This window comes from Capra hircus, chromosome 25 (assembly GCF_001704415.2).
Source record: "Capra hircus breed San Clemente chromosome 25, ASM170441v1, whole genome shotgun sequence".
Taxonomy (NCBI): domain Eukaryota; kingdom Metazoa; phylum Chordata; class Mammalia; order Artiodactyla; family Bovidae; genus Capra; species Capra hircus.
In genome coordinates, this window is record NC_030832.1 from 34,939,608 (window position 1) to 34,965,941 (window position 26,334).

Here is a 26,334-nt window from a genome sequence, read left to right on the forward strand (position 1 = left end):
TTTAAAATTAGCATATAAAGAGATATTTACCTCAGTTTTTCAGTAAACAGGCACAGGAACTGTAAGGAAATAACCATTTGCTGATACTGCATTTTTTTTATAGTCTCAATATATCAAGCAGAGAAGGGAAGGCAGGAGAGAGGTGGACAGATATCTTCCCCAAATTAATGCAGAATCAGAAGTCACACAGTATTGGAATCTGGAGAGATCTTCAGACACTATCTTTTCTCTTATTTTATGAGTGGGAGCCTGGGATCCTAGGGAATGAAGAAGTAAACAACAGAATGAGAGGAAAAAACTAGATATTTTGTCTATTCATATAGTGTATTTACCAGATGGTTAGCTGAATGAAGGTAAAAGTGTTTCTATTTTAGAAAATTCAAAACATTCTTTTATATAGTCTTGCAGATTGTGTGGGTGAATTCTCTAAGAAATTAAGGGAAGAAGTGCTACATTGTGTTTATTGTATTGTGTTTGGGAGAAACTATTTTGGAATTAAAGAAGCCCATTTTTTCTATATTTCCAACCTATGAAACTATAAGATGTAACTCAAATAGCTTCTGAAAGTAAATTTATCTTGAAAGAGGAAATAATCTTGCAAGAGAAATGTAGGCAAATAGAAAAAGCAGATTTGTAGATACATTAACCTATAGATGTTACAAATAAAGTTTAAGAAATAGAAAAGTTTCATGGAGTATTTCACATGATGGAAATATTTCCTTTTATAAATCAACTCATGTACACCCGTGGCTGATTCATGTCAATGTATGGCAAAACCAATACAGTATTGTAAAGCAAAATAAAGTAAAAATAAAAATAAGAAAAACACGGATTATGAGTCCACTCATAAAAATGATTTGTTCTTCAGTTTTTATCATGAATTACTTGACTAATGGATGATTCCTTATTTCTTTTATTATTCCTTCAAAACTATAGCACATCGTTTGCTTTCCACTTTTGCTTTTTATTTTTTATTTTTTTAAATTTTTTATTTTTTTTTTTAAATTTTAAAATCTTTAATTCTTACATGCGTTCCCAAACATGAACCCCCCTCCCACCTCCCTCCCCACAACATCTCTCTGGGTCATCCCCATGCACCAGCCCCAAGCAAGCTGCACCCTACGTCAGACATGGACTGGCGATTCAATTCTTACATGACAGTATACATGTTAGAATTCCCATTCTCCCAAATCATCCCACCCTCTCCCTCTCCCTCTGAGTCCAAAAGTCCGTTATACACATCTGTGTCTTTTTTCCTGTCTTGCATACAGGATCGTCATTGCCATCTTCCTAAATTCCATATATATGTGTTAGTATACTGTATTGGTGTTTTTCTTTCTGGCTTACTTCACTCTGTATAATTGGCTCCAGTTTCATCCATCTCATCAGAACTGATTCAAATGAATTCTTTTTAATGGCTGAGTAATACTCCATTGTGTATATGTACCACAGCTTTCTTATCCATTCATCTGCTGATGGACATCTAGGTTGTTTCCATGTCCTGGCTATTATAAACAGTGCTGCGATGAACATTGGGGTACATGTGTCTCTTTCAATTCTGGTTTCCTCGGTGTGTATGCCCAGCAGTGGGATTGCTGGGTCATAAGGTAGTTCTATTTGCAATGTTTTAAGGAATCTCCACACTGTTCTCCATAGTGGCTGTACTAGTTTGCTTTGGATGGTTGTTGATGGCTTTTTTTTTTTTTGATTGTTTGTTTTTTAATAATTCTTTTTCTTTCTTTTTTTTTTCTTTCTTTCTTCCTTTTCCCTTCTGCTTCTCTCTAATATTGTATCTTTGAAAATCCAACCTCTACTCTAGATTTTTAATCTTTGCTCTTAGGTTTTTGTGGTCAATTTTGTACATTTAAAAACCCAAACTTCACTATCCCAGTTTACCTGAGAGCGAGATTACTGGCTTGACCACTCTCTCCTCCTCTGGACTCTCCTTTTTCTCCACCAGGTGGCCTCTGTCTCTTTTCTCCCCCATCTCTCCTCTATCCAACTCTGTGAATCTCTGTGTGTTCCAGACGATGGAGAACACCTAAGGAACAGGTTACTGGCAGGATTTGTCTCTCTCCTACTCATTCCTCTCTCTGATCCTCCTGGTCACCTCTGTCTACTTCCTCCCTCTCTTCTTCCCCGTATAACTCTGTAAATACCCCTGAGCGGTCCAGACTATAGAGCGCACATAAGGAAATGACTACTGGCTAGCTTGCTCTCTTCTCTTTTGATCTCACTGCATCTCATTCCAGTTACCTCTAACTACCCCCTCCATCTTCTCTTCTCCTTATAATTCACTGAACCTCTCTGAGCGTCCCTCAATGTGGAGAAACTTTTCATCTTTAACCTAGATGTTTTATCATCGGTGCTGTATGGATGGAGAAGTCTAGAGGCTACTGTAAAAATAAAACTGAAAACCAGAAGCAGGAGGCTTAAATCCAAAGCCTGAAAACATTAGAGAACTCTTGAATTCAGGGAACATTAAGCAATAGGAGCCCATCTAATGCCTTCATACCTACACCGAAACCAAGTTCCACCCAAGGGCCAACAAATTCCAAAACAAGACATACCACGCAAATTCTCCAGCAACACAGGAACACTCCCCTGAGCTTCAATATACAGGCAGCTCAAAATTATCCCAAAACCTTTGATGTCTCATAACCCATTACGGGTCACTCCATTGCACTCCAGAGAGAAGAAACCCAGCTCCACCCACCAAAACTCCAACACAAGCCTCCCTAACCAGGAAACCTTGACAAGCCACTGATAGAACCCCACCCACAGTGAGGAAGCTCCATAATAAAGAGAACTCCACAAATTCCCAGAATATAAAAAGGCCACCCCAAACGCAGCAATATAAGCAAGATGAAGAGACAGAGGAATACACAGCAGGTAAAGGAACAGGAGAGTTGCCCACCAAACCAAACAAAAGTGGAAGAAGCAGGGAATCTACCGGAGAAGGAATTCCGAATATTGATAGTGAAAATGATCCAAAATCTTGAAATCAAAATGGAATCACAGATAAATAGGCTAGAGACAAGGATTGAGAAGATGCAAGAAAGGTTTAACAAGGACCTAGAAGAAATAAAAAAGAGTCAAAATATAATGAATTATGCATTTAAATTTAATTTATATTTATTTAGCATTGACTATGTGCCAAGCACTGTAAAACCCACCCATACATCCTACACCAATTTTGTGATTTCATTTGAAACCATTTAATCAAGCAAATTCTGTAGTTACTTCTATTTTACATCCTACATGGGCATATTATATGTCACCCTACTTAACACTATTAAGATTATCTCTTCTTTCATTCTTGACAAATATTTCTTGTTTCCTCACAAAATAATTTAAGTTATATAAAAACTGGAACTTTCTCTAATTTGCCACTGTATTCTTAGCTCTTAGAAGAATATTAATACTAGATATTCAAAAGAGTTCTATTAAATGAAAGTGATTTGAGTGGGTCTCAAAATAGCATGTCTTTAAAAGGCATTGGTGCCATTTTAAGTAGATATTAGGTTTCCATTTTCTCATCATTGATTCGTTTCATTACCTTTGTCATTTCAGATAATTTTCTTGAACATCATCAAATCATGGAAGATAGAAATAATGTTACTGAATTTATTCTCTTGGGACTTTCTATGGACAAGAAAGTCCAGATCCTCTGCTTTTATATTTCTTACTCTGTTACCTGGCTATTTGGTTGAGGAATTTGATCATGATTTCTATTACATGCAGTCAGCTAATCACCCAGCCCATGTACTTCTTCCTTAACTACCTTGCACTCTCAGATCTCTTCTACACCTCCACTGTGACACCCAAACTCACGACTGACTTACTGATGGGGAAAAAGTTCATTTCTTATAAAAACTGCATGACACAGCTTTTCAACACACACTTCTTTGCGGGGATTGAGGTCTTCATCCTCACAGCGATGGCCTATGACCGCTATGTGGCCATCTGCAAACCTCTCCACTATGCCATCATCATGAACAGGCAAAGACATAACTCAATTCTCATAACATCATGTACAGGGGGACTTCTTCATTCTCTTGGTCTCTTTCTTCTTGCGATTGTTTTACCTTTCTGTGGCCCCAATGAAATAGATCACTATTTTTGTGATGCATATCCTTTGTTGAAACTAGCCTGCACTGATACACACAAAATTGGCTTTTTTGTCATTGCCAATTCTGCCTTGATGACACTGGTGATCTTTGTGGTTTTGATGGCCTCCTACATTTTGATTTTGTATAACATGCACACATATTCTGCAGAAAGCTGTCATAAAGCACTTTCCACCTGTAGTTCCCACATCAGAGTCATGATACTCTTTTCCCACCTGCCATCTTTGTTTACATTAGACCTGTCACAACACTACTAGAAGATAAGGTGTTTACACTCTTCTACACAATTATTGTCCACATGTTAAACCTGCTTATCTACACACTTAAAAACATGGAGATGAAAAATTCCATAAGAAGAGTTTGGTGCAATAAAATATTCTGGGAAGGGAGGTTAATGACTTGAAGGTCATTCGTTTTTGATGCCAGTAACTGTCTTCTCATCACTCCCTTTGTTGCTGATTCTCTCCTGTTAATGGGAAAATCAGTCAAAATGTGTAAAAGCCAAGCCTTCACCAACAGCTTACCTTCAGTGGTTCCTTCTTTATTTTTTACTCAATGTGTTTTCCTTGATTTCACTTATAATCCCCTCTGTTAAAAGAAAAAAAAAGAAAAAAGAAAACTTTTTACAGAGTAAAAACACATTGAAAAATCTGGAGAAAGAGTGATACTGCCATTATTGAAGGCTAAACCTGGGGGAGACCTAGCCCTCAAAATACTTGGCCTCAAGGTATAAAAGGTAAAAATATGTTAAAAGGTCAAAGACAGTTAAAGAATCCGCCTGCTAATGCATGAGACACAGGTTCAATCCATGGGCCAGGAAGATCCCCTGGGGAAGGAAATGTCTAACCACTCCAGTGTTTTCTGCCTGGGAAATCCCGTGGAGAGAGGAGCCATGTAGGCTACAGCCCATGGGGATGCAAAACAGCTGGATATGACTCAGTGACTAAACAACAACAAAAATGCAGTTGTAGGAAAATAGGAACAATCACATACTGAAAACTCCTTTCAGAACTATATACCTAGCCTTGTGCCCTACAACTCTAGAATTTTTAAAGTCAAATATCTACAGATATTTTTTGTGTATATTTGTAAACCGCTATTATTTTACTTAAGTGATGAGAATATTTAGATCTAAGTAGAACATAGTGTAGGGTGAAGTCTTATAGTCTACATGGCATGTCCCTCTGAAAAGTAAGTCATTGTGTGATCTGCTTGCGAAGTGACATTGTAAGCATTGGGGAAAATATGTGTGTGTGTGTGTGTGTGTGTGTGTGTGTGTGTGTGTGTATGAACTCCTGCTATTTTAACTGGGTTTGACATTAAGTATATATGATCACAGAATAAATAAACCAAAAGTGATTTTGCTACAAAAAAGAAAATATAAATCCCTTCAGTTCAGTTCAGTCCCTCAGTCATGCCCAACTCTTTGCAACCCCATGAATTGCAGCACACCAGGCCTCCCTGTCCATCACCAACTCCCAGAGTTCACTCAGACTCACGTCCATTGAGACAGTGATGACATCCAGCCATCTCATCCTCTGTCGTCCCCTTCTCCACCTGCCCCCAATTCCTCCCAGCATCAGAGTATTTTCCAATGAGTCAACACTTTGCATGAGGTGGCCAAAGTACTGGACTTTCAGCTTTAGCATCATTCCTTCCAAAGAAATCCCAGGGCTGATCTCCTTCAGAATGGACTGGTTAGATCTCCTTGCAGTCCAAGAAACTCTCAAGAGACTTCTCCACAACACCACAATTCAAAAGCATCAATTCTTCAGTGCTCAGCCTTCTTCACAGTCCAACTCTCACATCCATACATGACTACTGGAAAAACCATAGCTTTGAGGAGACGGATCTTAGTTGACAAAGTTAATGTCTGCTTTTGAATATGCTATCTAGGTTGGTCATAACTTTCCTTCCGAGGAATAAGTGTCTTTTAATTTCATGTCTGCAGTCACTATCTGCAGTGATTTTGGAGCCCCCCAAAAATAAAGTCTGACACTGTTTCCCCATCTATTTCCCATGAAGCGATGGGACCAGATGCCATGATCTTCATTTTCTGAATGTTGAGCTTTAAACCAAAATTTTCCCTCTCCACTTTCACTTTCACTTTCATCAAGAGGCTTTTTAGTTCCTCTTCACTTTCTGCCATAAGGATGGTGTCATCTGTATATTTGAGGTTATTGATATTTCTCCTGGCAATCTTGATTCCTTTTCCTGTTTGGAACCAGTCTGTTGTTCCATGTCCAGTTCTAACTGTCATTTCCTGACTTGCATATAGGTTCTCCAGAGGCAGGTCAGGTGGTCTGGTATTCCCATCTCTTTCAGAAATTTCCACAGTTTATTGTGATCCACACAGGCAAAAGCTTTGGCATAGTCAATAAAGCAGAAATAGATGTTTCTCTGGAGCGCTCTTGCTTCTTCCATGATCCAGCGAATGTTGGCAATTCGATCTCTGGTTCCTCTGCCTTTTCTAAAACCAGCTTGAACATCAAGGGGTTCACGGTTCACGTATTGCTGAGGCCTGGCTTGAAGAGTTTTGAGCATTACTTTACTAGCATGTGAGATGAGTGCAATTGCTTGGTAGTTTGAATATTCTTTGGCATTGCCTTTCTTTGTGATTAGAATGAAAACTGACATTTTCCAGTCCTGTAGCCACTGCTGAGGATTCCAAATTTGCTGGCATATTGAGTGCAGCACTTTCACAGCATCATCTTTCAGGATTTGAAATAGCTCCACTAGAATTCCATCACCCCCGCTAGCTTAGTCTGTAGTGATGCTTTCTAAGACCCACTTGACTTCACATTCCATGATGGCTGGCTCTAGGTCAGTGATCATACCATCATGATTGTCTTGGTCATGAATATCTTTTTGTACAGGTCTTCTGTGTATTTCCACCACCTCTTCTTAATATCTTCTGCTTCTTTTAGGTCCATACCATTTCTGTCCTTTATTGAGACCATCTTTGCATGAAATATTCTCTTGGTATCTCTAATTTTCTTGAAGAGATCTCTAGTCTTTCCCATTCTGTTGTTTTCCTCTATTTCTTTGCATTGATTTCTGAGAAAGGCTTTCTTATCTCTTGCTGTTATTCTTTGGAACTCTGCATTCAGGTGCTTCCTTTTCTCCTTTGTTTTTCATTGCTCTTCTTTTCACAGCTATTTGTAAGCCCTCCCCAGACAGCCATTTTGTTCTTTTGCATTTATTTTCCTTGCAGATGGTCTTGGTCCCTGTCTCCTGTACAATGTCGTGAACCTCCATCCATAGTTCATCAGGCACGCTATCTATCAGATCTAGTCCCTTAAATGTATTTCTCACTCCCACTGTATAATCACAAGGGATTTGATTTAGGTCATACTTTTATGGTCAAGTGGTTTTCCCTACTTTCTTCAATTTAAGTCTGAATTTGGCAATAAGGAGTTCATGATCTGAGCCACAGTCAGCTCCTGGTCTTGTTTTTGTTGACTGTATAGAGCTTCTCCATCTTTGGCTGCAAAGAATATAATCAATCTGATTTTGGTGTTGACCCTATGGTGATGTCCATGTGTAGAGTCTTCTCTTGTGTTGTTGGAAGAGGGTGTTTGCTATGACCAGTACATTCCCCTGGCAAAACTCTATTAGCCTTTGCCCTGCTTCATTCTGTATTCCAAGGCCAAATTTGCCTGTTACTCCAGGTGTTTCTTGACTTCCTACTTTTGCATTCCACTTCCCTATAATGAAAACGACATCTTTTTGGGTGTTAGTTCTAAAAGGTCTTGTAGGCCTTCATAGAACCGTTCAACTTCAGCTTCTTCAGTGTTACTGGTTGGAGCATAGACTTGGATTACTGTGATATTGTATTGTTTGCCTTGGAAACTAACCAAGATCATTCTGTCATTTTTGAGATTGTATCCAAGTACTGGATTTTGGACTCTTTTGTTGACCATGATGGTTACTCCATTTCTTCTAAGGGATTCCTGCCCCCAGTAGTAGATATAATGGTCATCTGAGTTAATTTCACCCATTCCAGTCCATTTTAATTCACTGATTCCTATAATGTTGATGTTCACTCTTGCCATCTCCTGTTTGACCACTTCCAATTTACCTTTATTCATGGACTTGACCTTCCAGGTTCCTATGCAATATTGCTCTTTATAGCATCAGACTTTGTTTCTATCACCAGTCACATCCACAACTGGGTATTGCTTTTGCTTTGGCTTCATCCCTTCATTCTTTCTGGAGTTATTTCTCCACTGATCTCCATTAGCATATCGGGCACCTACTGACCTGGGGAGTTCCTCTTTTGGTATCCTATCATTTTGCCTTTTCATACTGTTCATTGGGTTCTCAAGGCAAGAATACTGAAGTGGTTTTCCATTCCCTTCTCCAGTGGACCACATTCTGTCAGACCTCTCCACCATGACCCACCCATCTTGGGTGGCCCCATGGGCATGGTTTACTTTAATTGAGTTGTACAAGGCTGTGGTCCTAGTGTGATTAGATTGACTAGTTTTCTGTGATTATGGCTTCAGCATGTTTGCCTTCTGATGCCCTCTTGCAACGCCTACTGTCTTACTTGACTTTGTCTTACCTTGAACATGGGTTATCTCTTCAAGGCTTCTCCAGGAAATTGCAGCTGCTACTCCTCACCTTGGATGAGGGTATCTCCTCACGACCGCCCCTCCTGACCTTGAACATGGATTAGCTCCTCTAGGCCCTTCTGCGCCTGTGCAGGCACTGCTCTTTGGACGTGGGGTAGCTCCTCTCAGCTGCCGCTGCTGGCCTTGGGTGGTGGCGTAGCTCTTCCCAGCTGACACCCCTGACCTCGGATGTGAGGTAGCTCCTCTCACTCATTCCTGTGCCTTTGCAGCCTGTTACACTTCGCCACAGCCCTGGAACTTGGACATGGGGTAACTCCTCTTGGCTGCCACCCCTCAGGCATGGGGTCCTCCCAGCTTCTGCTCCTGACTTCAGATTTGGGGTAGCTTCTCTCGGCCACACTATGTGTGCCAGTTGAACATACTAATATATCATTAGCATTTCTATAATCAGAAAAATATGTAAAATTACTTCCTTAAATAGCTTTAGTTGAGGTTGTAGATGCTTTCATTTCCAATTAATTTTCCATTATGCTTCTATAGTTTATAAGCATATTTTTAGTCCAAGAATTTGACATCATTTTGATACTTTGATTATAAGATTCTTGGGGGAAAGGATATTCTAACAGGAAAAAAAAAAAGTAGAAACATCCCATTGATTCCTAGGCAGGATAGTTGAAAGTTTGCCTCTCTCATGTTAACTAGATGCTATACTAACAAAATGGAAAAATAATTAGAAAACTTAACTGGTCCCCCCCCCTTTTTTTTTTCCTCTTAAATGTTTTTCCTTGATAGCCTCCAACTTAATATCAGGGACTTCATACTCATGTTATTTAAATTATAACTTACATTTCCAAAATTCCCATGTCATTTCCAGTTTCCTTTGTTAATATTTGAGTTACTGATTTTATATATACAAGATCTTCATTTTCATATTTAAGTGATTTAAAGCAAATATTTCCTATCATAAACTACGAGGACTAACATTGCTGCTAACACAAATTCATTATATATAACAACATTTTTTTCATTTTTAATATGAGCTTTCTAGTATAAATATACATATTTCATGGTAGTGCAGGCAGAATCAGCAGTTATATACTATGAAATGGGTACTGATTATTTTCTCTTTCACTTTGTTTCTCTTCATATCATTATGTATAGATCGAGTATCCCATACACCATGACAAAACAAATAAAAAAGTGTGCTGAAAGATTAACAGCTAAAAATGAAGCTATTACAATTTATATCAAATTGATTGTTATCACAGGCCCTTCACAGACATAAAATATAAGTAATGATAATGATACTTAATATTTCCTGGAAGCAGGTTTAAATATTTCACATTTATTGAACCATTAATCCTAATAAATGATCATTTTATTATCTCTCTTTTGCAAAAAAAAAAAAAAAGAAGCCAAACAGTTAACAACTTGCATAAATACTGATAAATATTAGAAACTGTTTTTAGGTTCATTTTGAATTTTTTTTTCACTATCCAGATGTTGCTAATTTGGTTATCAGGTAAAAATTATGATTCTAGAGACATTTTTGCTGTTGTTGTTATTATTTCTTTCATAACCAAGTTGTCTCACATGACAAAAAGTCATGAATAAGCTGAATTTTTCCCGACAACTTCAAAGTTTTCTCTTAACACCTGTACCAATTCTTGGCTAAACTAATTCTATTTGCTCTCTGTGTAACTATTCATCCTGTTCTAATTCTTCCTTATTGAATTTGCTCTACCTTTACATTCCAGATCCTCTGCTGATATTAAGTTGTTCTATACTATAGCCTTCTGCTATTTCAATTAGTCAGTCTATACATATTGTGCAGAGTAGCAAAGGAGGCAGAAGAATGATGAATCTCTATACTAGTACATTCCCTTAACTTATTTTAACTGTAACCCTTTTTCTCTTTAATATATATATATATTTTTCTCTTCTGTCTGAAGCATAACGTCTTTTTTTTTTTTTTTTACTTTTCCCTTATATAGTCCCTATGTGACACAAATGCTTCATGAATTTCTCAAACTCATACCAAAAAAAGTCAGCTTAACTTTGGCATCTTCTGAGGCATATGACAAGGGGAATGAACATATGGAATCAGCATGTTTATAGATAAAATTTAATTTAAATTATATATGGAAAAATCTATTTTTTGTATTTGAAAGTTATTATCATTTACTATAGCATGATAGAAATTTTACCAGATGATTATCTCATTAGATAAAATCTTTTATCTCTGAGTAAATGGTGGCAATGTTCTGAATGCAGTCAGAATCTTAACTGCATTGGTAAGATGAATGAATTTTATCATATAATCAGCTCACATGAATCCTGGTTCTAGGACTTTCCTGCTCTCCTTATATAAATAGGAAATGCCCTTCTGACTTTTGAAACTAAAATAAAGTGAAATCATCACTAGCATTTATGTTGAATAGATTTTTTTTTGTTTCCTACACAAGTGTTGTATCGCCTCTGTGGTTCTGGGAATGGAATGTACACATAAGCTTTTAGTTTGATTTCCAAATGTGTTTAAATTAGGTGACCTGGGAGATTACATGAGTTGAGTGAACTCCGGGAGTTGGTGATGGACAGGGAGGCCTGGTGTGCTGCGATTCATGGGGTCGAAAGAGTCGGACACGACTGAGTGACTGAACTGAACTGAACTGGGAGATTATAACCCCCAACCTCCCTATCACCTTCTCTAAGATTGAGACAGTTCCCCAAAGAAGATCTGGCCAACTCTTGCCAGCTAATATGTCACAGCTAATAATTCCTTATACTCTGAGGAGTTTGAGTACTAACTGAAAGCCCACTTTTGTTCAATACTGAGACTGCAAGTCATGTTCTTTATGTTGAAACAAAATTTGAGGAAGCCAAAGGCCCAGATAATCAGAAATAAGCTTTTATTTATTGATTGATATGGACCATTTTTAAAGTCTTTATTGAATTTGTTACAATATTGCTTCTGTTTTATGTTTGATTATTGGTCATGTGGGATCTAAACTGCCCAATCCAGGGGTCGAACCCACACTTTCTGCACTGGAAGGCAAAGTCTACTGAACTGTCAGGGAAGCTCCAGAGCCAGATTTTGAAGTTTGGTTTATTATAGAATAAACGGTTTGAAAGAGAATGAAGAAAAATCTTGTGTGTTGCTTCAAATCTAAAGGACCCACCCAATGTCACTAGTTGCTTTATTGTATAATTTTAAATTTCAATTTGTTTAAAATATGTCCTTATTGCAGTAGATACTTAACTGAATTGTCACCACACAAAGTGGTCAAAGTAATGAGGATTTGAAGAAAATTTATAATACAACATATGATATTTTAAAAAGTAATAACTGTGTGCTTAAATTAAATTGAATTGAACCAGAGTCTCTGGTTCAAGTGAGCTGTAGCTGTCCATGAAATCTCATTAGATTTATAAACGTCTATTTTCATAGAATATATAAACTTCTATTTCCATAGAATTTTTATAGTTTCTTAGGCAATGGCACCCCACTCCAGTACTCTTGCCTGGAAAATGCCATGGATGGAGGAGCCTGGTGGGCTGCAGTCCATGGGGTTGTGAAGAGTCAGACACGACTGAGCCACTTCATTTTCACTTCTCACTTTCATGCATTGGAGAAGGAAATGGCAACCCACTCCAGTGTTCTTGCCTGGAGAATCCTAGGGACGGGGGATTCTGGGCTGCCGTCTATGGGGTCGCAGAGTCGGACACGACGGAAGCAACTTAGCAGCAGCAGGAACAGTGCAAAGAAATGCCATTAACACTATTGACATAATTTTTTCTGTTAATTTTTTCTTCTGATATTAATACAAATACTATCTTTCTTTTCATTAATACTTACCCACTCAATATTCTTCCTTTACTTTTAACCACTTGGTATCTGTATTGTTGAGGTTAATCTCAGCTATATTTAAAAGTCTATTCTGGGGGCTGGCGGGCAAAGCAGGAGGCACCGCACCTCGGCCAGAGGTGGCTGCTGCAGTTGCTGCCCTCTTCCCCACCGCTGTTTCTCCAGTCCCATCAGTGGCTATCCCAGGAGCTGTAGGGAATGGATGAGAGAGGAGGAGGGCAAGAAACTCGCTCCAATGCACAGAGTGTGTCCCCCTGAATGGCGATGTGCTGGGAAGGAGAGGGAGAATGACTTTGGCAACTTCACCCATCATTTTAAAATGGGACCCCTAATGTTTGGAAATCCGACCGTAACAATAGAGAGGCTTTTGGAACCTTTTGTTACACAGATAGAGAAGTCTTGAGGCTACTGTAATAATAAGACTGAAAACCAGAGGCAGGAGGCTTAAGTTCAAATCCTGAGAAAACCAGAGAACTCCTGACTCCAGGGAACATTAATCGATAGGAGCTCATACCTACACTGAAACAAAGCACCACCCAAGGGCCAGCAAGTTCCAGAGAAAGACATACCATGCAAATTCTCCAGCAAAACAGGAACATAGCACTGAGATTCAATATACAGGCTGCCCAAAGTCACACCAAACCCACTGACATCTCAAAACTCATTACTGGACACTTCACTGCACTCCAGAGTGAAGAAATCCAGATCCACCCATTAGAACACTGACACAAGCTTCCTTAGCCAGGAAACCTTGACAAGCCACCCATCCAACCCCACCCACAGCGAGGAACCTCCAGAATAAAGAGGAAAAACAAACTGCCAGAATACAGAAAGGCCATCCCAAACACAGCAATCTAAACAAGATGAAAAGGCAGAGAAATAATAAGCACGTAAAGGAACAGGATAAATGCCCACCAAACCAAGAAAAAAGAGGAAGATTTAGGGAATCTACCTGATAAAGAATTCCCAATAATGATACTGAAAAGCCATTTAAAATCTTAAAAACAAAATGGAGTTATGGATAAATAGTCTGGAGACAAGGATCGAGAAGATTCAAGAAGTTCTCCAAGCCAGGCTTCAGCAATACGTGAATCGTGAACTTCCTGATGTTCATGCTGGTTTCAGAAAAGGCAGAGGAACCAGAGATCAAATTGCCAACATCTGCTGGATCATGGAAAAAGCAAGAGAGTTCCAGAAAAAAGCATCTATTTCTGCTTTACTGACTATGCCAAAGTCTGACTGTGTGGATCACAATAAACTGTGGAAAATTCTGAAAGAGATGGGAATACCAGACCACCTGACTTGCCTCTTGAGAAATCTGCATGCAGGTCAGGAAGCAGCAATTAGAACTGGACATGGAACAAAGGGCTGGTTCCGAATAGGAAAAGGAGTACTCAAGGCTGTATATTGTCACCTTGCTTATTTAACTTATATGCAGAGTACATCATGAGAAACGCTGGACTGGAAGAAACACAAGCTGGAATCAAGATTGCCGGGAGAAATCTCAATAACCTCAGATATGCAGATGACACCACCCTTATGGCAGAAAATGAAGAGGAACTAAAAAGCCTGTTGATGAAAGTAAAAGTGGAGAGTGAAAAAGTTGTCCTAAAGCTCAACATTCAGAAAACAAAGATCATGGCATCCGGTCCCATCACTTCATGGGAAATAGATGGGGAAAAAGTGGAAACAGTGTCAGACTCTATTTTTTTGAGCTCCAAAAATCACTGCAGATTGTGATTGCAGCCATGAAATTAAAAGATAGTTACTCCTTGGAAGGACAGTTATGATCAAACTAGATAACATTCAAAAGCAGAGACATTACTTAGCCAACTAAGGTCCGCCTAGTCAAGGCTATTGTTTTTCCTGTAATCACGTGTGGATGTGAGAGTTGGACTGTGAAGAAGGCAGAGTGCTGAAGAATTGATGTTTTTGAACTGTGGTGTTGGAGAAGACTCTTGCAAGTCCCTTGGTCTGTAAGGAGATCCAACCAGTCCATTCTGAAGGAGATCAGCCCTGGGGTTTCTTTGGAAGAAATGATGCTAAAGCTAAAGCTCCAGTACTTTGGCCACCCCATGCGAAGAGTTGACTCATTGGAAAAAACTCTGATGCTGGGAGGGATTGGGGGCAAGAGGAGAAGGGGACGACAGAGGATGAGGTGGCTGGATGGCATCACTGACTCGATGGACGTGAGTTTGAGTGAACTCTGGGTGTTGGTGATGGACAGGGAGGCCTGGCGTGCTGCAGTCCATGGGGTCGAAAGCATCGGACATGACAGAGCGACTGAACTGAACTGAACTGAACTGAGAAGAAATAAAAAAGAGTCAGTATATAATGAATAATGCAATAAATGAGATAAAAAGCACTCGGAGGGAATCAATAGTAGGATAACATAGCAGGAGATAGGATAAGTGAGGTAGAGGATAGAATGGTAGAAAAAAATGAAACAGAGATGAAAAAAAAGAAAAAAAAAGAATGAAAAAAAAATGAGAACAACCTCAGAGACGTCCAGAACAATATTAAACGTCTCAACATTTGAATCACAGGAGTCCCAGAAGAAGAAGACAAAAAGAAAGACCATGAGAAAATACCTGAAGAGATAATAGTTGGAAATTTCTCCAAAATGGGGAAGGAAATAATCACCCAAGTCCAAGAAAACCAGAAAGTCCCAAACAGGATAAACCCAAGGTAAACCACTCCATGCCACATATTAATCAAAATAACAAAGATCAAACACAAAGAACAAATATCAAAAGCTTCAAGGAGAAAAAACAAATAACACACAAGGGATTCCCATAAGGATAACAGCTGATCTTTCAATAGAAACTCTTCAGGCCAGAAGGGAATGGCAAGACATACTTAAAGTGATGAAAGAAAATAACCTACAGCCCAGATTACTTTACCCAGCAAGAATCTCATTCAAATATGAAGGAGAAGTAAAAAGCTTTACAGACAACCAAAAGCTGAGAGAATTCAGCACCACCAAACCAGCTCTCCAACAAATGCTAAAGGATATTCTCTAGACAGGAAACATAAACAAGGTGTATAAACCTGAACCCAAAACAACATAGTAAATGGCAATGGGACCATACTTATTAATATTTACCTTAAATGTAAATGGTTTGAATGCCCCAACCAAAAGACAAAGACTGGCTTAATGGATGCAAAAACAAGACCCATATATATGATATCTACAAAAGACCTACTTCAAAACAAGGGACACATACAGACTGAAAGTGAAGGGCTGGAAAAATATATTCCACACAAATAGAGACCAAAAGAAAGCAGGAGTAGCAATACTCATATCTGATAAAATAGACTTTTAAAAAAAGGCTGTGAAAAGAGACAAAGAAGGCCACTACATAATGATCAAAGGATCAGTCCGGGAAGAAGCTATAACAATCATAAATATACATGCATCCAACATAGGAGCACCACAATATGTAAGAAAAATGCTAACAAGTATGAAAGGGGAAATTAATGAAAACACAATAGTAGTGGGAGACTTTAATACCCCACTAACACCAATGGATAGATCAACTAAACAAAAAGCTAACAAGGAAACACAAACTTTAAGTGATACAACAGAACAGTTAGACCTAATTGAGATTTATAGGACATTTCACCCCAAAACAATGAATTTCACTTTTTTCTCAAGCACACATGGAACCTTCTCCAAGATAGATCAAACCTTGGACAATAAATCTAACCTTGCTAAATTCAAAAAAATTGAAATCATTCCAAGCATCTTTTCTGACCACAATGCAGTAAGAATAGATTTCAATTACAGGAGAAAAACTAAAATTTAAAAAATAAAATAATAAAAAAATAAAAAAAATAAAGTGACAAAAAAAAGAAAAAAAAATCCAACATATGGAGGCTGAAGAACATGCTGCTGAATAATGAACAAATCACAGAAGAAATGAACATATGCATAGAAATGAATGAATATGAAAACAAAACAACCCAAAACCTAAGGGACACTGTAAAACACTGCTAAGGGGAAGGTTCATAGCAATACAGGCAAACCTCTAGAAATAAGAAAATAGTAAAATAAATAACATAGTTCTACACCTAAAGCAACTAGCAAATGAAAACATTTGAGGGTGTCATAGGAAACACCCTCTTCCAATAACACAAGAGAGGACTCTACACATGGACATCACCAGATGGTCAACACCGAAATCAGATTGATTATATTCTTTGCAGCAAAAGATGGAGAAGCTCTATACAGTCAACAAAAACAAGACCAGGAGCTGACTGTGGCTCAGATCATGAACTCCTTATTACCAAATTCAGATTTAAATGGAAGAAAGTAGAGAAAACCGCTAGACCATTCAATTATGTCCTATATCAAATCTCTTATGATTCTACAGTGGAAGTGAGGAATAGATTTAAGGGCCTAGATCTGATAGATAGAGTGCGTGATGAACTATGGAATGAGGTTCGTGACATTGTATGGGAGACATGGATCAAGACCATTCCCATGGAAAAGAAATGCAAAAAAGCAAAATGGCTGTCTGGGGAGGCCTTACAAAGAGCTGTGAGAAGAGAGGTGAAAAGCAAAGGAGAAAAAGAAAGATATAAGCATCTGAATGCAGAGTTCCAAAGAATAGCAAGAAGAGATAAGAAAGCCTTCCTCAGCAATCAATGCAAAGAAATAGAGGAAAACAACAGAATGGAAAAGACTAGAGATCTCTTCAAGAAAATTAGAGATATCAAGGGAACATTTCATGCAAAGAATGGCTTGATAAAGGACAGAAATGGTATGGACATAACAGAAGCAGAAGATGTGGCAAGAACACACAGAAGAACTGTACAAAAAAGACCTTCACGACCCACATAATCACGACGGTGTGATCACTCATCTAGAGCCAGACATCCTGGAATGTGAAGTCAAGTGGGCCTTAGAAAGCATCACTATGAACAAAGCTAGTGGAGTGATGGAATTCCAGATGAGCTGTTTCAAATCCTGAAAGATGATGCTGTGAAAGTCCTGCACTCAATATACCAGCAAATTTGGAAAACTCAGCAGTGGCCACAGGACTGGAAAAGGTTAGTTTTCATTCCAATCCCAAAGAAAGGCAATGCCAAAGAATGCTCAAACTACCGCACAGTTGCACTCATCCACATGCTAGTAAAGTAATGCTCAAAATTCTCCAAGCCAGGCTTCAGCAATACATGAACCGTGAACTCCCTGATGTTCAAGCTGGTTTTAGAAAAGTCAGAGGAACCAGAGATCAAATTGCTAACATCCGCTGGATCATGGAAAAAAGAAGAGAGCTCCAGAAATCATCTATTTCTGCTTTATTGACTATGCCAAAGCCTTTGACTGTGTGGATCACAATAAACTGTGGAAAATTCTTAGAGAGATGGGAATACCAGACCACCTAGCCTGCTTCTTGAGAAACCTATATGCAGGTTCAGGAAACAATGGTGAGAAATGGGCATGGAATAACAGACTGGTTCCGAATAGGAAAAGGAGTATGTAAAGGATAGAAGGAAATGAAGAGGATCTAAAAAGCCTCTTGATGAGAGTGAAAGAGGAGTGTGAAAAAGTTGGCTTAAAGCTCAACATTCAGAAAACAAAGATCATGGCATCCAGTCCCATCACTTCGTGGCAAATAGATGGGGAAACAGTGGAAACAGTGTCAGATCTTTTTTTGAGCTCCAAAATCACTGCAGATGGTGACTGCAGCCATGAAATTAAAAGATGCTTGCTTACTCCTTGGAAGAAAAGTTATGACCAACCTAGATAGCATATTGGAAAGCAGAGATATTACTTGGCCTACTAAGGTCTATTTAGTTAAGGCTATGGTTTTTCCAGTAATCATGTATGGATGTGAGAGTTGGACTGTGAAGAATGCTGAGCGCTGAATAATTGATGCTTTTGAACTGTGGTGTTGGAGAATACTCTTGAGAGTCCCTTGGACTGCAAGGAGATCCAGCCAGTCCATTCTGAAGGAGATCAGCCCTGGGGTTTCTTTGGAAGGAATGATGCTAAAGCTGAAAGTCCAGTACTTTGGCCACCTCATGCGAAGAGTTGACTCATTGGAAAAGACTCTGATGCTGGAAGGAATGGGGGCAGGAGAAGAAGGGGACGGCATAGGATGAGATGGTTGGATGGCATCACTGACTCGATGGACGTGAGTCTGAGTGAACTCTGCGAGTTGGTGCATGACAGGGAGGCCTGGCATGCTGCGACTCATGGTGTCGCAAGGAGTTGGACATGACTGAGTGACTGAAATGAACTGAACTGAAAGCAACTGGAAAAGGAAGACATGAAGAAGTCCAGGGTTAGTAGAAGGAAAGAAATCTTAAAATTAGGGCAGAAGAAACAAAAGAGACCATTGCAAAAATCCATAAAGCCAGAAGCTTGTTCTTTGAAAGGTTAAATAAAACTAAAAAACCATTACACAGACTCATCAAGAAACAAGGGAAAAAAATCACATCAACAAAATTAGAAATGAAAATGGAGAGTTCACAATAGACAACACAGAAATACAAAGGATCATAAAATAGTACTATCAGCAATTATATGCCAATAAAATGGACACCTTGGAAGAAATTGTCAAATTCTTAGAAAAGTACCACTCTCCAAAACTGAACCAGGAAGAAATAGAAAATCTTAACAGACCCATCACAAACACGGAAATTAAAACTGTTACCACAAATCTTCCAGCAAAGAAAAGCCCAGGCCCAGACAGCTTCACAGCTGAATTCTACCAAACATTTAGAGAAGAGCTAACACCTATCCTACTCAAACTCTTCCAGAAAATTGCAGAGGAAAGTAAACTTTCAAACTCATGCTATCAGTCCACCATCACCCTGATAACAAAACCTGACAAAGATGCCACACACACAAAAAAATACAGGCCAATATCATTGATGAACATAGATGCAAAAGTCCTTAACAAAATCCTAGCAAACGGAATCCAACAACACATTAAGAAGATCATACACCATGACCAAGTGGGCTTTATCCCAGGGATGCAAGGATTCTTCAATATCTGCAAATAATGAATGTAATACACCACATTAACAAATTGAAAAATAAAAATCATATGGTTATCCCAATAGATGCAGAGAAAGCCTTTGACAAAATTCAGCATTCATTTATGACAAAAACTCTCTGGAAAGCAGGAATAGAAGGAATATACCTCCACATAATAAAAGCTATATATGACAAACCCACAGCAAACATTATCCTTAATGGTGAAAAATTAAAAGCATTTCCCCTAAAGTCAGGACCAAGACAAGGCTGCCCACTTTCACCACTACTATTCAACATAGTTTTGGAAATTTGGGCCACAGTAATCAGAGCAGAAAAAGAAATAAAAGAATCCAGATTGGAAAAGAAGAAGTGAAACTCTCACTGTTTTCAGATGACATGATCCTCTACACAGAAAACCCTAAACACTCGATCATAAAATTACAAGAGCTAATCAATGTATATAGTAAAGTTGCAGGATATAAAATCGACACACAGAAATCCCTTGCATTCCTATACACTAAGAATGAGAAAACAGAGAAATTAAGGAAACAATTCCATTCACCATTGCAACGAAAAGAATCAGATGCTTAGGAATATATCTACCTAAATAAACAAAAGACCTATATATAGAAAACTATAAAACACTGCTGAAAGAAATCAAAGAGGACACAGATAGATGGAAAAATACACCATGTTCATCGATCGGAAGCATCAATATAGTGAAAATGAGGATACTTCCAAAAGCAATCTATAGATTAAATGCAATGCCTATCAAGCTACCAATTATATTTTTCAGAGAACTAGGGCAAATAATTCCACAATTTGTATGGAAATACAGAAAACCTCGAATAGCCAAAGCAATCTTGAGAAAGAAGAATGAAACTGGAGGAATCAACCTGCTTGACTTCAGGCTCTACTATTAAGCCACAGTCATCAGAGCAGTATGGTACTGGCACAAAAACAGAAATATAGATCAGTGTAACAAACTAGAAAGCCCAGAGATAAATCCACACACCTATGGACAACTTATCTTTGACAAAGGAGGCAAGAATACACAATAGAGAAAAGACAATCTCTTCAACAAGTAGTGCTGGGAAAACTTGTCAACCACGTGTAAAAGTGAAACTAGAACACTTTCTAACACCATACACAAAAATGAACTCAAATTTTTTTTTAAGATCTAAACGTAAGACTAGAAACTATAAAACTCCTAGAAAAGAACAAAGGCAAAACACTCTCTGACATAAATCACAGCAGGATCCTCTACGGCCCACCTCCCAGAATATTGGAAATAAAAGCGAAAATAAACAAATGGGACCTAATTAAAATTAAAAGCTTCTGCACAACAAAGAAAACTATAAGCAAGGTGAAAAGACAGCCTTCTGAATGGGAGAAAATAATAGCAAATGAACCAACTGACAAACAACTAACCTCAAAACTATACAAGCAACTCCTGCAGCTCAATTCCAGAAAAAAATAAACAACGCAATCAAAAAATGTGCCCAAGAACTAAATGGAAATTTATCCAAGGAAGACATACAGATGGCTAACAAACACAGGAAAAGATGCTCAACATCACTCAATATCAGAGAAAGGCAAATCAAAACCACAGTTAGGTACCATTTCACACCAGTCAGAATGGCTGCTATTCAAAAGTCTACAAGCAGGGGGAGGGAAAGATGGCGGAGGAATAGGACGGGAAGACCACTTTCCCCTTCACAAATTCCTCAAAAGAACATTTCAACGCTGAGCAAACTCCACAAAACAACTTCTGTAGGCTGGCAGAGGACATCAGGCAACCAGAAAAGCAGACCATTGTCTTCAAAAACAGGTAGGAAAAAATATAAAAGACGAAAAAGGAGACAAAGGAGGTGGGGAGGGAGCTCCATCCCGGGAAGGGAAGCCCGTCCCGGGAAGGGAATTTTAAGAAGAGAGGTTTCCAAACACCAGGAAACACTCTCCCTGCTGAGTCTGTGGCAAGCCTTGGAAACACAGAGGGCAACATAACGGGAATGAAAAATAGATAAATAATTAAAACCAACAGATTACAAGCCCAACAGTAACTCCCCCAACGGAAAAGCAGCACAGACGCCTGCATCCGCCATTGGGAAGTGGGGGCAGGGCAGGGACGCGAGGGAGGCACGGGCTGCAGTGCTTTGCAAGAATCGGGCAGGAATGCCCCACGCGCAACCAGAACGATCTAACTTGGGCTAGCAAACCAGACTGTGGGATAGCTACCACGTGAAAAACTCGAACATAAGACACCGCCAGGACCGAGCACAGAACAAAGGACGGAACGGAAAAGGCTGGCTGCAGACCATTCCCCGCCGGGGACAGGCAGCCAGAGCCATAAGGACTGGAAAGGGGCAATTGCAGACCCAGAGAGACTTTGCATACCTAACTGCAATCAGGCTCCTTTGCTAAGACTTCTGGGGGTGCTGGACAGTCACAGTCTGCCTCACGGGGTGCGCCAGCGGTCCACCCAGAGAGCTGAGCAGCAGCGGGGGAAAAGGTGACAAGCCGCGGCGATCGCGCTCGCCAAACTCCTGAGCTACTCAGACCTGGGAAGGGCACAAAGTGCAGTCCCAGCTGAATCTGTGCCTCTGAGGGCTGCCTGAGCGCCGAACCTGAGCGGCTTGGACCGGGGAAGTGCACGCAGCCTAGGGCCGGCCCCAGACGGTTCCTGGCTGAGCATCATAGAGCCGGAGTGGTTTGTGCGCCGCGAGAAAGGACAGGTCAAGTGGGGCTGAGATACGGTGTGCACACGACAGTGCTGTTTGTTTGCAGCATCCCCCCTCCCCACAGCGCGACTGAACTAGTGAGCCTAAAAACCAGCAAACAGAAGAAGTTAAACAGAGGGAACAACCTTGGAAGTGAGCCCACACGGCCCATAACATCAGAGAAGGGCCAGATATTTTTAATATTTTTAAAATCATTCCTTTTTTTTTTTTTTTTTTGCTTTTTGCTTTTTTGGTTTTTTTCTTTTTTTTTTCTAGCTTTTTTTAAAATTGTTAAGTCTTCTATTTCTCCTCTAATTTTTATTTCTATAACCTATTATTGCTATCTAAAAAAATACTTTTTTTTTTTAAGGCAAACACCATATATACTCTTTGGATGATTGTTGGTGTTTTTTTGTTTGTTTGTTTGTTTGTTTCTTTTTTAATAATTCTTTTTTTTTCTTTCTTCCTTATTCCTTCTGCTTTTCTTTAATATTATATCTTTGAAAATCCAACCTCTACTCTAGATTTTTAATCTTTGCTCTTAGGTTTTTGTTCTCAATTTTGTACATTTAAAAACCCAAACTTCACTACCCAAGTTTACCTGAGAGCGAGATTACTGGCTTGACCACTCTCTCCTCCTCTGGACTCTCCTTTTTCTCCACCAGGTGGCCTCTGTCTCTTTTCTCCCCCATCTCTTCTCTATCCAACTCTGTGAATCTCTGTGTGTTCCAGACGGTAGAGAACACCTAAGGAACTGGTTACTGGCAGGATTTGTCTCTCTCCTACTCATTCCTCACTCTTATCCTCCTGGTCACCTCTGTCTACTTCCTCCCTCTTCTCTTCCCTGTATAACTCTGTAAATACCTCTGAGTGGTCCAGACTATAGAGCACACATAAGGAAGTGACTACTGGCTAGCTTGCTCTCTCCTCTCTTGATCTCACCGCATCTCATTCCAGTTACCTCTAACTACACCCTCCATCTTCTCTTCTCCTTGTAACTCAGTGAACCTCTCTGAGTGTCCCTCAATGTGGAGAAACTTTTTATCTTTAACCTAGATGTTTTATCATTGGTGCTATATAGATGGAGAAGTCTAGAGGCTACTGTAAAAATAATACTGAAAACCAGAAGCAGGAAGCTTAAATCCAAAGCCTGAAAACTTTAGAGAACTCTTGAATTCAGGGAACATTAAGCAATAGGAGCTCATCAAATGCCTTCATACCTGCACAGAAACCAAGCTCCACCCAAGGGCCAACAAGCTCCAAAACAAGACATACCATGCAAATTCTCCAGCAACACAGGAACACTCCCCTGAGCTTCAATATACAGGCAGCTCAAAATTATCCCAAAACCTTTGATGCCTCATAACACATTACGGGTCACTCCACTGCACTCCAGAGAGAAGAAACACAGCTCCACCCACCAGAACTCCAACACAAGCCTCCCTAAACAGGAAAACCTTGACAAGCCACTGATAGAACCCCATCCACAGTGAGGAAGCTCCATAATAAAGAGAATTCCACAAATTATCAGAATATAAAAAGGCCACCCCAAACGCAGCAATATAGCCAAGATGAAGAGACAGAGGAATACTCAGCAGGTAAAGGAACAGGAGAGTTGCTCACCAAACCAAACAAAAGAGGAAGAAGTAGGGAATCTACCGGAGAAGGAATTCCGAATATTGATAGTGAAAATGATCCAAAATCTTGAAATCAAAATGGAAACACAGATAAATAGCCTAGAGCCAAGGATTGAGAAGATGCAAGAAAGGTTTAACAAGGACCTAGAAGAAATAAAAAAGAGTCAAAATATAATGAATAACGCAATAAATGAGATCAGAAACACTCTGGAGGCAACAAATAGTAGAATAACGGAGGCAGAAGATAGGATTAGTGAAATAGAAGATAGAATGGTAGAAATAAATGAATCAGAGAGGAAACAAGAAAAACAAATTAAAAGAAACGAGGACAATCTCAGAGACCTCCAGGACAATATGAAACGCTCCAACATTTGAATTATAGGAGTCCCAGAAGAAGAAGACAGAAAGAAAGATCATGAGAAAATCCTTGAGGAGATAATAGTTGAAAACTTCCCTAAAATGGGGAAGGAAATAATCACCCAAGTCCAAGAAACCCAGAGAGTTCCAAATAGGATAAACCCAAGGCGAAACACCCCAAGACACATATTAATCAAATTAACAAAGATCAAACACAAAGAACAAATATTAAAAGCAGCAAGGAAAAAACAACAAATAACACACAAGGGGATTCCCATAAGGATAACAGCTGATCTTTCAATAGAAATTCTTCAGGCCAGGAGGGAATGGCAAGACATACTTAAAGTGATGAAAGACAATAACCTACAGCCCAGATTACTGTACCGAGCAAGGATCTCATTTAAATATGAAGGAGAAATCAAAAGCTTTACAGACAAGCAAAAGCTGAGAAAATTCAGCACCACCAAACCAGCTCTCCAACAAATTCTAAAGGATATCCTCTAGACAGGAAACACGAAAAGGGTGTATAAACCCGAACCCAAAACAATAAAGTAAATGGTAACGGGATCATACTTATCAATAATTACCTTAAACATAAATGGGTTGAACGCCCCAACCAAAAGGCAAAGACTGGCCAAATGGATACAAAAACAAGACCCCTCTATATGCTGCTTGCAAGAGACCCACCTCAAAACAAGGGACACAAACAGACTGAAAGTGAAGGGCTGGAAAAAGATATACCATGCAAATAGAGACCAAAAGAAAGCAGGAGTGGCAATACTCATATTCGATAAAATAGACTTTAAAACAAAGGCTGTGAAAAGAGACAAAGAAGGCCACTACATAATGATCAAAGGAACAATCCAAGAAGAAGATATAACAATTATAAATATATATGCACCCAATATAGGAGCACCGCAATACGTAAGACAAATGCTAACAAGTATGAAAGGGGAAATTAACAATAACACAATAACAGTGGGAGACTTTAATACCCCACTCACACCTATGGACAGATCAACTAAACAGAAAATTAACAAAGAAATGCAAACTTTAAATGATACATTAGATCAGTTAGACCTAATTGATATCTATAGGACATTTCACCCCAAAACAATGAATTTCACCTTTTTTTCAAGTGCTCATGGAACCTTCTCCAGGATAGATCACATCCTGGGCCATAAATCTAAACTTGATAAATTCAAAAAAATCGAAATCATTCCAAGCATCTCTTCTGACCATAATGCATTAAGATTAGATCTCAATTACAGGTGAAAAACTATTAAAAATTCCAACATATGGAGGATGAACAACACACTTCTGCATAACCAACAAATCACAGAAGAAATCAAAAAAGAAATCAAAATATGCATAGAAACTAATGAAAATGAAAACACAACAACCCAAAACCTGTGGGACACTATAAAAGCAGTGCTAAGAGGAAAGTTCATAGCAATACAGCCATACCTCAAGAAACAAGAGAAAAGTCAAATAAATAACCTAACTCTACAACTAAAACAACTAGAAAAGGAAGAGTTGGAGAACCCCAGAGTTAGTAGAAGGAAAGAAATCTTAAAAATTAGGGCAGAAATAAATGCAAAAGAAACAAAAGAGATCATAGCAAAAATCAACAAAGCCAAAAGCTGGTTCTTTGAAAGGATAAATAAAATTGACAAACCATTAGCCAGACTCATCAAGAAGCAAAGAGAGAAAAATCAAGTCAATAAAATTAGAAATGAAAATGGAGAGATCACAAGAGACAACACAGAAATACAAAGGATCATAAGAGACTACTATCAGCAGTTGTATGCCAATAAAATGGACAACGTGGAAGAAATAGACAAATTCTTAGAAAAGTACAATTTTCCAAAACTGAGCCAGGAAGAAATAGAAAATCTTAACAGACCCATCACAAGCAGCGAAATTGAAACTGTAATCAGAAATCTTCCAGCAAACAAAAGCCCAGGTCCAGACTGCTTCACAGCTAAATTCTACCAAAAATTTCGAGAAGAGCTAACACCTATCCTCCTCAAACTCTTCCAGAAAATTGCAGA

General features: G+C 39.0%; 1 protein-coding gene and 1 pseudogene across 1 annotated transcript in view; both read left to right on the top strand.

Annotated features, from left to right (window-relative positions):
* The window catches only part of LOC102181832 (NADPH--cytochrome P450 reductase), a gene marked incomplete in the record, with an annotated part of 1,163,480 nt that overhangs the window by 966,237 nt on the left and 170,909 nt on the right, over window positions 1-26,334 (top strand).
* LOC102171235 lies at window positions 3,600-4,533 on the top strand (annotated as a pseudogene).